Raw genomic sequence first — 14,129 nt, 5'->3', positions numbered from 1 at the left:
GGCTGGGCAGGCGAGGGTGATGGAGCCCATTTGGGGTGCAGGACATCCATTACAGGGTGTTTCGTTTGGCTCCCCAGAAGGACAGAGTTGTTATCTTTGACTCCAGGTCCAAACTTCTCAGAGAAGAGGGAAACTGAGGCCAGACCTGCCCACCACACCAGCAAGAGGCAGGAGCAAGAGCAGAAGAGAAATTGAGGCAGCAAAAGTGGAGAAGCCAGAACTGTTACCAGCACTAACGCTCTTGAGAGCCCAGCCCAGAGCCTCGGCACCGATGGCAGAGAGACCCTGAGCCCCGGCTCTGACACCAAGCGATCCCAGCTGGCACCGACAGCAGTGCCCTGCCCGGAGAGAAAGGACAGGACGCGGGAGAGTTGGGTACCACTGATGTGCGGAAAGCAGCTGCCGGGCCTGACGGAGAGGGCACACTGCCGCGCGGCCATGGGGCTCCAGGCCAGATGGGACCCTCGGAGCGCCAGCGTGACCTCCCGCACAGCCCCAGCCACAGGGCTTCACCGAGATATTCCAGCGCCAGAGCAGCCACCCTCCCCCCGAGGCAGCGGGTTGGCCGTGAGCCCTGCCGGAGACGCGGCCCCCAGTAGGAGCGGGGCCCATGTGTTAGCCTGGATTCCTCTCTGGGATTTGCCCAGCCCTTGGCTCTGGCTCCAGCTCCAGCTCCGGCTCTGGCTCTGGCTCTGCCAGGCTGAAGGGCCCCGATACCTGAGCTCGGCCGTGCTTTGCACGCTGCCCATGTCCCCGGGCATCAGCCGAGCACAATGAGCTGCTGTTCCGCCCGCAGGCCCCGGGGTCCCTCTGAGCCCTCTCCTTCACCAGGTCAGAGGGCCCCAGCCGGAGGGAAATCACCGGCCTCAGCTTCTCTGCCTGCCCGCCCAGGGGACAGGGGGCTCCTGAGCCCCAGGCCAGCCGTGCCCGAAGGGCAGGGCTGGTCGAGGCACCCCCGGCTCTGGGGTGAGCGGTTCCGCCAGGCACAGGGGTGCAAGCGGGAGGCCAGGGGCTCTGTGCTGCAGCTGGCTGGCTGGGGCTGACCCTTGTGGGGGCGAGGGTGCCCCTGCCCAGCCCGCTCTCGTTGCACTCAGCACCCCCGGGCAGTGGGGCCGGGCCGTGGGTCCAGCGCTCAGAAGCACCGGGCTGGGCAGGTCCTGCACACACCAGCTCTGGCCCCAGCCGCCCGGCCGGGGCTGCAGGGCCCTGGGGTGACCTGCACCCGCAGGGACCCGGCCCCACGTGGGGGGAGCCCCCTCTCGGCTCGCTGCCGCCCTATTGGTGCACTCCCTGCTGCTAAGGCAGGCAAAGCGCTTGCTGATTGGCTGGAGGGGAATTACCCACCTGCTGCCTCTCTCTTCTCGTCTCTTATTATGTCTCTCCCCACTTGCTGCTGCCCAGCTCGGCCCCCCAGTGCCCTGACCCCCAGCTTCACCCCCCAGTGCCCCCAGCCCCCCAGCTCTGCCCCCCACTGCCCTGACCACCAGCACTGCCCCCCAGTGCCCTGACCCCCAGCTCCACCCCCAGCCCCCCAGCACCACCCTGACCCCCAGCTCCACCCCCCCAGTGCCCCAGCCCCCCAGCACTGCTCCACAGCGCCCTGATCCCCAGCTCCACCCCACAGTGCCCTGACCCCAGCACCACCCCACCCGCCAGCACCGCCCCCCAGTGCCCTGACCCCCAGCACTGCCCCCCAGCACCCCTGGCCCCCAGAAGCAACCTCCAGCACCCTGACTCCCAACTCTGCCCCTCCGAGCACCCCTGGCCTCCAGCTCCACCCCCAGTGCCCCTGGCCCCCCAGACCCACCCCACACACACTGACCCCCAGCTCTGTCCCTCCGAGAACCCCCGGCCCCCCAGCTCCACCCCACAGCACCCTGACCCCCAGACCCAACCCCCCCGTGCCCCTGGACCCCCAGACCCATCTCTCAGTGCCCTGACCACAAGCTCCACCCCCAGTGCCCTTGGCCCCCAGACCCACCCCACAGCACCCTGACCCTCAGCTCTGCCCCCCACCCCCCCAGAAGTACCCCCCCAGCACCCTGCCCCCAGCTCCACCTCTCCAGTGCCCCTGGCCCCCCAGATGCATCCCCAGCACCCCCGGTCCCCCGACCCACCCCCCCAGCGTTCTGACACCCAGCTCCACCCCTCCCAGCACTCCCAGGCCCCCAGAAGCACCCCATAGTGCCCTGAACCCCAGCTCTGTCCTCCCAGCACCCCCGGCCCCTCAGAAGCACCCCACAGTGCTCCTGGCCCCCCAGACCCACTTCCCAGTTCTCCCAGCCCCCCAGAAGCACCCCACAGCACCCTGACCCCAGACCCACCCCAAAGTGCCTGACCCCCAGCTCCACCCCCCAGCACCCCTGGCCCCCCAGACCCACGCCCCAGCAACCCCCGGGCCCCCCCAAGACCCACCCCCCAGCACCCCTGGCACCCCAGACCCACCCCCCCCGTGCCCTGACCCCCAGCTCCACCCCTCCCAGCACCCTCGGCCCCTCAGACCCACCCTCCAGCACCCTGGCCCCCAGCTCCACCTCTCCCAGCACTGCCGGCCCCCCAGACCCACCCCCCAGCACTCTGACCCCCAGGTCCACCCCCAGCACCCCTGGCCCCCCAGACCCACCTCCCAGCGCCCTGAACCCCAGCTCTGCCCCTCCCAGCACCCCCGGCCCCCGAGACCCACCCTCCAGCACCCCCGGCCCCCGGCTCCACCCCTCACAGCACCCCCAGCTCCACCACCCAGCACCCTTTCCCCCAGGCCTGTCTGCCCCCGCCCATTCCACTCCCTCTCCCCTCCTTCTGCCCCCAGCCCTGCCTGGTGGCCCCACGTCTGTCCCTTTAGGCTTGCCCAGTGGCGTCCCTGCCCTGCCCTGCAGCTCGTGGTGATGCACTTCTGCCCCCCAGCCCTACCTGGCAGCCCATCTGGTGTTCCAGTCTGGGACAGCTCTGCAGCCGGCCTCAGCCTGAGCACGGGAGCGCCCCCCAGCACAACACTGCTTGCACTGGGCAGCAGCTCCTCTTGCCCTGCTCTGAGCTGGGGCTTCCTGCGGGGCAGGCCGGGCTGGGGGCCCCGGCTCTGGGGCAGCCATCAGGAGAGCATTCCCCAGGGCGGGGCAGAGCACACAGCCTCTGCTGGGAAAGCTGCGCGCGGGCGCGACAGCAGTGGGGGAATCTGACCCCCACCTTTGTCCAGTCCCGCTGGGGGGCTAAAGGGCTCACCTGGGCGGGAGTAGGCACCGGCTGGGAGACAGCTGCTGACTCTGACCTCCCCAAGGGGACGGGATTGGCTGGCTGCCAGGTCCAGTGCCCAGAGATGCTGGCACCGCTGGCTACGTACAGGCCTCCATGCCAGGCCCCAGCTCTGAACCGGCGCAGGTTCTGCTGCCGCACCCGCTGTGTTCTGGCGCTCGCTGGTCTGGGGTGCCGTTTGATGCTGCCTTTGCTGGGTGTACGGCTCCCCAAGCAGCACAGCCTACGCCCAGCCCAGGTCCCGGCACCCCCATAACAAAGGGGGCCGGGGCCAGGCAGTGCCAAGCTGCTTGAGCGCGCGGGCTTGCCTCTGCCCCCTGCCAGGTTTCAGTGCAGGGCGCTGTCCAGTGTCACAGGGGCGGGGTTGTGGCCCCAGGGCAGGGAACGCACCCTGCTTGGGACAAGAAGCCGCTGCAGGGGCCTGCCTGGCCGAGCTAGCTGGAGCGGAACGAGTCCAGCTGTCTCCAGTTCCCATCCAGCTCCCTGGGCAAGGCCAGATCCGAGTCTGCATCTTGGGGCTTCACAGACCAGCCTCCTGACAACTGCCTTGGGTGAGGGACTGCACAGCCAGCCGCAGCGACCAACCCATCCGTGGTGCTCGTAGGGGCCTGGCAGGAGCCTGGACCCCGAAGCGGCGCCTGCCCAACACCACGGCCGAGCAGCTCGGATACCGGCCGGCCGGCGGAACAGGATGCACCTCGCAGAGGAAGGGAAACTTCCTCCTGACCACGTGCAGAACGGATTTCTGCAGGCTGGTCCCAGAGGCTCGCCAGGCAGGGCTCTCCCACATCCTGGCCTCCCTCGGCAGGGGGCTGTGGAGAGTGGTGCAGCTGCTGATGGTGGGATGGAGCCTTGGAAAAGAGCCTCCCTGCTGCATCCTCTCCCCACCTGCAGCAAAGACGCTAAGTGCTAATCACAGCAGGTGCCAGGTGTGGCGCAGGGCCAGCTGCAGCCAGGGATCACAGGCTCCCTGGGGCGAGGGAGGAGGCCCCAGGCAGATGCTGAAGGGTGAAGCTGTCTAGCTCGTGGCTGCTGTGGCTCTGAGGGGAGCGCGGGGGTGACCAGGGATGTAACTTGAACACAGGCACCCTGTGGGCCCCCCACTTGGAGCATTAAGCTGAGGTCCTGGTGCCAGCGCCATGGCTGTGGGGACGGGAAGGGGCACCGTCTTCCCAGCTGTTCTCCAGGCAGCTCCCCTGCCTCTGCCCACATTTGCTGGGGAAGAGCCGTTCTCTCTGCTCCCCCACTGGGTTCAGTGGTGCTGGAAAGTTTTTCCTGAGCTGTGCCACTCCCGTATCTTTCTCTGCCCCTCTTACTGCCCCAGGCCAGGGCCAGGACCTCGGGGCCAGCAGCCAGGACCCCAGCTGGCAGCCCTTGGGCAGCGGTGGCACGACGGGTGGCTAGAAGCCTGTGCAGTGGCAGTGGGACCGGCACCCTGGGCAGACCCAGTATAGGAATATGCTGGGTGCAAAGCCTGGGGCTGCCCCACCACCTGCCACACCTCATTTTCCTGTGTCTATGGCGAGAGTGCAGGAGCCCCCAGGGCAGGGCAGGGCAGGGGCTGAGGGGCTCCACCAGCTGCAGGTGGAAGGTGGCCACAGCCTTGCGCTGACAGTGACTGAAAGCAGAGCCGTGCTGTGGCCCATCACACTAAGCTCCAGCACCGGCACTGGCTGGCTTGGGCATGTGCCCCTGCTCTGTGCCTGGCCTCAGGCTGAGAGTGACTCAGTCTCCCACAGCACAGGGCCAGCCTCTTGCCAGGAGCCCATCCAGGGTGCTGCTAGTGCTGGGTCTCAGCACCTCGCCCCCCACCAGCCAGCCCAGCTCTCACTGAGTACAGGTCACCACGGAGCCAGCTGAGCCCGGCACGGCTGCACCAGTGCATGGGGCAGGCAGAGAGAGAGCCACACCTGGGCACTCCTGCCAGCAGTGCCCCTGGCCTGAGTTACTCTGGGCCCAGCAAGCGCCTGGGCTGGGCACCAGACGCTCAGGAAGTGCAAGCACTCAGCTTCCCTTGTGTCCCGGACAGCACTGCAACCACAGCTCTAACCGCAGGGTCACCAGTGCCCACGTCCCAGCCCCTGACTGCCCTGGGCCACTGCACACGGTCCCAGGTTCCCGCCGCTCTCACCGGTGGGGCACTGGCTGCCTCTTTCCAACACCACGTCAGTCCCCTGCCTAGGCAGGTCATCCCCTGGCCCGTACCCAACACACGCTGCAGCCCCAGCCCTGCTGGCCTGGCCTGGCCTGTCCTGTCCCAGCCATCGCATGTCATCCCCTGGCCGTACCCAACACACGCTGCAGCCCCAGCCCTCCTGGCCTGGCCTGTCCTGTCCCAGCCATCGCATGTCATCCCCTGGCCGTACCCAGCACACGCTGCAGCCCCAGCCCTCCTGGCCTGGCCTGTCCTGTCCCAGCCATCGCATGTCATTCCCTGGCCGTACCCAGCACACGCTGCAGCCCCCAGCCCTCCTGCACTGGCCTGTCCTGTCCCAGCCATCGCATGTCATCCCCTGGCCCGTACCCAGCACACGCTGCAGCCCCCAGCCCTCCTGCCCTGTCCTGTCCCAGCCATCGCATGTCATCCCCTGGCCGTACCCAGCACACGCTGCAGCCCCCAGCCCTCCTGCCCTGTCCTGTCCCAGCCATCGCATGTCATCCCCTGGCCGTACCCAGCACACGCTGCAGCCCCAGCCCTCCTGCACTGGCCTGTCCTGTCCTGTCCCACCCATCGCATGTCATCCCCTGGCCCGTACCCAACACACGCTGCAGCCCCAGCCCTCCTGGCCTGGCCTGTCCTGTCCCAGCCATCGCATGTCATCCCCTGGCCCGTACCCAGCACACGCTGCAGCCCCAGCCCTCCTGGCCTGGCCTGTCCTGTCCCAGCCATCGCATGTCATTCCCTGGCCCGTACCCAGCACACGCTGCAGCCCCAGCCCTCCTGGCCTGGCCTGTCCTGTCCCAGCCATCGCATGTCATCCCCTGGCCCGTACCCAGCACACGCTGCAGCCCCAGCCCTCCTGCCCTGTCCTGTCCTGTCCCAGCCATCGCATGTCATCCCCTGGCCCGTACCCAGCACACGCTGCATCCCCCAGCCCTCCTGCGTGGTCCTGCCCTGTCCTGTCCCACCCATCACATGTCATCCCCTGGCCGTACCCAGCACACGCTGCAGCCCCCAGCCCTCCTGCCCTGTCCTGTCCCACCCATCGTATGTCATCCCCTGGCCCGTACCCAGCACACGCTGCATCCCCCAGCCCTCCTGCGTGGTCCTGCCCTGTCCTGTCCCACCCATCACATGTCATCCCCTGGCCGTACCCAGCACACGCTGCAGCCCCAGCCCTCCTGGCCTGGCCTGTCCTGTCCCAGCCATCGCATGTCATCCCCTGGCCGTACCCAGCACACGCTGCAGCCCCAGCCCTCCTGGCCTGGCCTGTCCTGTCCCAGCCATCGCATGTCATTCCCTGGCCGTACCCAGCACACGCTGCAGCCCCCAGCCCTCCTGCACTGGCCTGTCCTGTCCCAGCCATCGCATGTCATCCCCTGGCCCGTACCCAGCACACGCTGCAGCCCCCAGCCCTCCTGCCCTGTCCTGTCCCAGACATCGCATGTCATCCCCTGGCCGTACCCAGCACACGCTGCAGCCCCCAGCCCTCCTGCACTGTCCTGTCCTGTCCTGTCCCACCCATCGCATGTCATCCCCTGGCCCGTACCCAACACACGCTGCAGCCCCAGCCCTCCTGGCCTGGCCTGTCCTGTCCCAGCCATCGCATGTCATCCCCTGGCCGTACCCAGCACACGCTGCAGCCCCAGCCCTCCTGGCCTGGCCTGTCCTGTCCCAGCCATCGCATGTCATCCCCTGGCCCGTACCCAGCACACGCTGCAGCCCCAGCCCTCCTGGCCTGGCCTGTCCTGTCCCAGCCATCGCATGTCATTCCCTGGCCCGTACCCAGCACACGCTGCAGCCCCAGCCCTCCTGGCCTGGCCTGTCCTGTCCCAGCCATCGCATGTCATCCCCTGGCCCGTACCCAGCACACGCTGCAGCCCCAGCCCTCCTGCCCTGTCCTGTCCCACCCATCGTATGTCATCCCCTGGCCCGTACCCAGCACACGCTGCATCCCCCAGCCCTCCTGCGTGGTCCTGCCCTGTCCTGTCCCACCCATCACATGTCATCCCCTGGCCGTACCCAGCACACGCTGCAGCCCCCAGCCCTCCTGCCCTGTCCTGTCCCACCCATCGTATGTCATCCCCTGGCCCGTACCCAGCACACGCTGCATCCCCCAGCCCTCCTGCGTGGTCCTGCCCTGTCCTGTCCCACCCATCACATGTCATCCCCTGGCCGTACCCAGCACACGCTGCAGCCCCCAGCCCTCCTGCCCTGTCCTGTCCTGTCCTGTCCCACCCATCATATGTCATCCCCTGGCCTGTACCCAGCACATGCTGCAGCCCCCAGCCCTCCTGTCCTGCCCCGTCCCAGCCATCGCATGTTGTGATGGGGTTCAGGGGTCCCCATGCACTGCACCCCATCCGCTGGCAGGAGTGACTCTCACTCAGCAGGTACAGCAGGAGGTTTATTAGGCAACAGATGCCCAGTTTCTCACAGAAGCGACAGTACAGCAGTCAGAGACAGTCCTTCCAACCCGTCCTGGGGAGAAGACCCCGAGGGGTGCCCCTCTGGGGTGCAGCTTTTGGCTGGCTGCCTTCCAGCTCCCTCTCCCCGCAGCCTCTAACTGCCGCCCCCTCCCCCGATTCAAAACCAGCTCGGCTCCTCCCTCCTCTTTGTTCAGGGCTCAGGTGTTATCTGCCAGCCTAGGTTATAGCCCCAGGGTCATCCTTAGCCACTGGGAGCTGCTCTGCTTGTCTCTCACATCCAGCCTGAGTCTCACACCAGCACCCCCCCCCACGACTCCATCACATCTCTCCCCCCTTCCAGACCGAACTGAGCGGGGTCCCTTAGCCAGAGACCTGGTGAAGTTCGGGGCCCTCCCTGTGTGACAGGGCATCGGCTATGGTGTTGTTGTTCCCCTTCACATGGACCACCTCCATGTCGTAGTCCTGCAGGAGCAGACTCCACCGCAGGAGCTTGGCGTTGGCCCCTTTCATGTGATGCAGCCAGGTCAGGGGTGAGTGATGGGTGTACACGGTGAAACGCCGTCCAAACAGGTACGGCTGCAGCTTCCCCAGCGCCCACACCATGGCCAGACATTCCTTCTCTATGGCCGCGTAGCTCTGCTCCCGGGGCAGCAGCTTCTTACTCAGGTACACGATGGGGTGTTTCTCCCCTTTGTCATTCACCTGCATTAGCACCGCCCCCAGCCCCACGTCTGAGGCATCCGTGAACACCAGGAAGGGTTTGTTGAAGTCTGGATTTGCCAGCACTGGGGCCTTGACCAGAGCCTCCTTCAGCGCGCAGAGGGCCTCCTGGCACTGCTCGGTCCAGACCACCTTGTCAGGCTTTCCCTTTTTACACAGCTCCGTGAGGGGGGGCTGCGATGGAGCTAAAGTGGGGCACAAACCTCCGGTAGTACGCCACCATCCCAATGAAGGCCTGTACCTGTTTCTTAGTCTGAGGTGTGGGCCAATCTCTGACAGCCTCCACTTTAGCTGGCTCTGGCTTTAAGCAGCCGCTGCCCACCTTGTGGCCCAGGTAGGTCACCTCAGACATTCCCACCTTGCACTTCCCTGCCTTGATAGTCAGACCAGCCTTCTGGAGTTGGTCCAGCACCTGGCTGACCTGGGACACGTGGTCCCCCCACGTCCGGCTGAAGATGCAAATGTCGTCCATGTAAGCCAGGGCAAAGCTCTCCATCCCTTTCAGGAGCTGGTCCACCAGACGCTGGAAGGTAGCGGGTGCCCCCTTGAGGCCAAAGGGCAGGACCAGGAACTCGTAGAGCCCCACAGGGGTGATGAAAGCCGACTTGAGCCGGGCATCTTGGTCAAATGGCACTTGCCAGTACCCCGTGGTGAGGTCTATGGAGGTGAGGTAATAGGCTCCCCCCAGCTTGTCTAAAAGGTCATCAGGCCTGGGCATGGGGTAGGCGTCCGATACAGTGATGGTGTTAAGCTTGCGATAGTCCACACAAAACCGAACAGACCCATCTTCTTTAGGGACTAACACCACGGGAGAGGCCCAGGGGCTGGACGAGGGTTGGATCACCCCCAGAGCCAGCATGTCTTTAACCTCCCGCTCTATGTCCTGAGCCATCCTCCCTGTGGCTCTGAATGGCACACACTTGATAGGGGCGTGGGTGCCTGTCTCTATTTGGTGGACAGCCAGGTCAGTGAGTCTGTGCCGGCTGGAGAGCAGCCATTGGTGTGAATGCAGCACCTCCTTGATCTCCGTCTGCTGGGCACGGGTCAGCTGGTCTGAGAGGGGAATAGACTCCAGCAAGGAGCCGTCTCCAGTCCTTGTGAGCAAATCCACCAAGGGATCATCCCCCTGCCCCTCCCAGTGCCTGCACACAGCCAGCACCAAGTTCTGTCTGTCCCAGTAAGGTTTCATCATGTTCACATGATATACCCGGTGGCTGTGGACCCGGTTTGGCAGTTCCACCACATAGTTCACCTCATTCAGCTGTTTGATAACCCTGAAGGGGCCATCCCAGGCCGCTTGCAGCTTGTTCCGCTGCACAGGTACAAGGACCATCACTTGGTCCCCGGAGGCATAGGCTTGGGCCCAGGCGTTACGGTCATACCAGACCTTTTGCTTCCTTTGGGCCACGGAGAGGTTCTCCCTGGCCAGGCCCATGAGCTCGGTGAGTTTTTCCTGGAAGGTCAGTACATACTGTACCACTGACTCCCCTTCAGGAGAGGCCGTCCCCTCCCACTCTTCTCTGAGCAAGTCCAAGGGTCCCCGTACCCTCCTTCCGTACAGCAGCTCAAACGGGGAGAACCCCGTGGATTCCTGGGGCACCTCCCTGTATGCAAACAGCAGGTGGGGTAAGTACTTGTCCCAGTCATGGGGATATTGATTCATGAAGGTTCTCAGCATCTGCTTCAGAGACCCATTGAATCTCTCCACTAGCCCATTGGTCTGCGGGTGGTAGGCTGTGGCCCAGGTGTGCCGGACCCCACACTTGTCCCACAAGCTTTGCAGTAGGGCCGACGTGAAGTTGGACCCTTGATCTGTGAGGACTTCCTTGGGGAACCCCACTCTGCTGAAAATGGACAGCAGTGCATCTGCCACAGTGTCAGCGTCGACAGAGGTTAAGGCCACTGCTTCTGGGTATCGCGTGGCAAAATCTACCACTACCAAAATATATTTCTTCCCCGAACGCGTTGCCTTGCTGAAGGGTCCCACTATGTCTATAGCCACTTTCTGGAAAGGCTCCTCTATGATGGGCAGTGGCCTCAGGGCAGGTTTCCCCTTGTCTCGGGTCTTCCCCACCCTCTGGCAGGGATTGCAGGACAGGCAATACAGACGGACAGCTGCAAAGATCCCTGGCCAGAAAAAGTTCTGTAACAACCTTCTCCTCGTGCGGTGGATCCCCTGGTGTCCTGCGAGCGGGACATCATGGGCTAGGTACAGCAACCTGCGCCGGTACTTTTGGGGGACCACCAGTTGCCTCTGGACCTTCCATGGCTCCGCTTTGCATCTGGGAACCCATTCCCAGCACAGGAATCCCTTCTCCCACAGGAATCTCTCCCTGAAGCCCTCCCCCAGCTGTGGAGATGGGCTGAGACTGGCCAGTTCCCTCAGCTTCTGCAAGGAGGGGGTCTCTCTGCTGCTCTGCCTGGAACTCTTCGGCTGAGGCAGGGGAGGAAGCTACTTCCCCATCCCTGCCTGGCTCCAGCATCCCTGGCCTGTGAGATCTGGTTTTTGGGGGCCCCCTTTCTCTCAGGGTTGGCCCCTGTGGCCTCTGTGGCTTTGGCTGGGCAGGTACCCCCGAATCCGGGGAACGTACCCCTCGTTTTCTTTGGCTACGGGTCAAGACCAGGGCAAGAGGGCGTTCACCCGGCCATTTCTCCAGGTCACCCCCTATCAGTACATCCGCCGGCAATTGGCTGTGCACGCCCACTTCCTTGGGGCCTTCCTTATCCCCCCACTTCAGGTGCACCCTCGCCATGGGCACCCTGAAAGGGGTCCCATCAATTCCTGTTACCGTCAGGTGGGAATCGGGTATCATGCAGCCCGGTGCGTCCACCCCGGGTCGGGCCAGCATCACGTCAGCGCCTGTGTCCCAGAACCCCGTGACCTTTTTCCCGTCTACCTCGAGGGGTGTGAGACGCTTGCTCCACAGAGGCAGTGCCGCCCCCACTCTGTAAACTGACCTCTGAGCATTTGGTCCCCCTGAGGAGCTGGTCTGTGGGGTGGACTCGGCCCAATCCGAGTACCCACTGTCAGCACCACCCGCCTTGGCCGCCAGCCCCTCTGGCTTCTGGGACCCCACCCAGTTGACTCCATGACCCCCCGGCCTCCTCAACCTGTCTTGGAGCGTGGGGCACTGGGCTGATCTATGCCCCTTTCGCCCACAGCAATAACAGCCTGGGTCTTGTTGTGTCCCTCGGGCCGGCTGCTCTGCCCAGGCTCTGCTTGGCTCCCTGGGGGGTGGGTGGCCGGCCCCTCTTTCCTGGGCTCGCCCAAGAGGTGGTCCCCTCTGTCGTACGGTCAGGAACCGGTCTGTCTGAGATTCTCGGTCTCTCAGGGACTGCCTCTCTCTCCGGGACTCCCTCTCTTTGTGGGGCTCACTTTCATACCTGGCCCGGCTGTTTGTGAAGTCATCTGCCAGTTTCCCTGCATTGTGTGAATCCCCAGGCCTCCGGTCCACGAGCCACACCCTCAGGTCAGATGAGCACATCTCGTAGAATCGCTCCAGGACCGCCAGCTCGATCAGGTCCTCTACGGACTGGACTCCCATTCCGAACGCCCACTTTCGGTAGTATTGCCTCAAGCGGGCGGTTGTATCTACATGGGTTTCCTCTGGCCTCTTCTGCGTCTCCTGGAACTTCTTCTTGTACATCTCCGGAGTCAGCCCGAACTTATGCAGCAGGGCCTGTTTGAACCGTTCATAATCCCCAGGCTGCAGCCCCTCCAGCTGGCTGAGCACCGCTGAGGCCTTCTGGCCCAGCAAGGGGGTGAGGTGTCGGAGCCACTCATCTGGGGGAACCTCGTGCAACTCACAGGCTCGCTCAAAGGCGGTAAGGAACTCGTCCATGTCCCCTGGGTCCTGACACTGGGCCAGCACACGCGTCTCCAAGTGACTGGCCACCCCGAGCCGTCTGGCCCTCTCCCCGCTCACCGCAGCTGGGGCCTCTTGGCGTCTCGCCTCCGCCATGGCCCGCTCATGCTCCCGCTCTCGCTCTCTCTCCTCCCGCTCTCGATCTTGTAGCTGGCGCTCACGCTCACGCTCTCTTTCCCGTTCCTGGTGCTTGTGCTCACGCTCTCTTTCCCGTTCCTGGCGCTCATGTTCCCTCTGCCGTTCCTCGGCTTCCAATTCCTTTAATCTCCCCTCGAGCTCCAGACGTTGCAGCTCTGTGGCGGGGGACTCTCCCTGCGATGGACCACCGCTAGCTGAGCGCGACCTGGCGGGCACCGCGTCTGTCTGACGGCGTCGAGCCCTCGCTCCTGTCAGAGAATCTGAAACGCTTCCCAAGGCTGACCGGCCACTTTCTGCCAGGACAGGCTCTGCCCCCCCGAATCGGTCATTCTCTTCCAGCTGGGCAATCAGCTGGGCCTTGGTCGCCTTCCCCACGGTCAGGCCCCTCTCTCTGCACAGCCCCGCTAGCTCTGCCTTCAGGAGTCGGGTATAATCCACCTCCCCACTGTCTCCCGGGGTATCCACTCACTAGCAGCAGCTGCAGGAATGGCTCTGTTCCCCCTCTGGCTCTTGTGAGGCTCCTTTCTCCTGCGCTCAGTCAGCCACTGCTGGGAGCTCATCCGTGGTGCAGTGCATCCCACTTCTGACACCAGTGTGATGGGGTTCAGGGGCCCCCAAGCACTGCACCCCGTCCGCTGGCAGGAGTGACACTCACTCAGCAGGTACATCAGGAACTTTATTAGGCAACAGGTGCCCAGTTTCTCACAGAAGCATCAGTACAGCCGGCAGAGACAGTCCTTCCAACCCGTCCTGGGGAGAGGAGCCCGAGGGGTGCCCCTCTGGGGTGTAGCTTTTGTCTGGCTCCTTCCAGCTCCCTCTCCCCACAGCCTCTAACTGCCACCACCGATTCAAAACCAGCTCGGCTCCACCCTCCTGTTTGTTCAGGGCTGAGGTGTTACCTGCCAGCCTATGTTATAGCCCCAGGGTCATCCTTAGCCGCTGGGAGGTGCTCTGCTTGTCTCGAACATACACTCCCCCCCCTCCACCACACATGTCATCCGCTGGCCTGTACGCAGCACACGCTGCAGCCCCCAGCCCTACTGTCCTGTCCTGTCCTGTCCCACCCATCGCATGTCATCCCCTGGCCTGTACCCAGCACACAACACAGCCCCCAGGCCTCCTGTCCTGCCCTGTCCTGTCCCACCCATGGCATGTCATCCCCTGGCCCATCCCCAGCACACAACACAGCCCCCAGGCCTCCTGTCCTGCCCTGTCCTGTCCCACCCATCGCATGTCATCCCCTGGCCCGTCCCCAGCACACGCTGCATCCCCCAGGCCTCCTGTCCTGTCCTGTCCTGTCCCACCCATGGCATGTCATCCCCTGGCCTGTACCCAGCACACGCTGCAGCCCCCAGCCCTCCTGCACTGCCCTGTCCTGTCCCACCCATCGCATGTCATCCCCTGGCCGTACCCAGCACACGCTGCAGCCCCCAGCCCTCCTGCACTGCCCTGTCCTGTCCCACCCATCGCATGTCATCCCCTGGCCGTACCCAGCACACGCTGCAGCCCCCAGCCCTCCTGCACTGCCCTGTCCTGTCCCACCCATCGCATGTCATCCCCTGGCCG

Source organism: Carettochelys insculpta, chromosome 8, assembly GCF_033958435.1.
Source record: "Carettochelys insculpta isolate YL-2023 chromosome 8, ASM3395843v1, whole genome shotgun sequence".
Lineage (NCBI taxonomy): Eukaryota > Metazoa > Chordata > Testudines > Carettochelyidae > Carettochelys > Carettochelys insculpta.
This window is presented reverse-complemented; position numbering follows the sequence as displayed.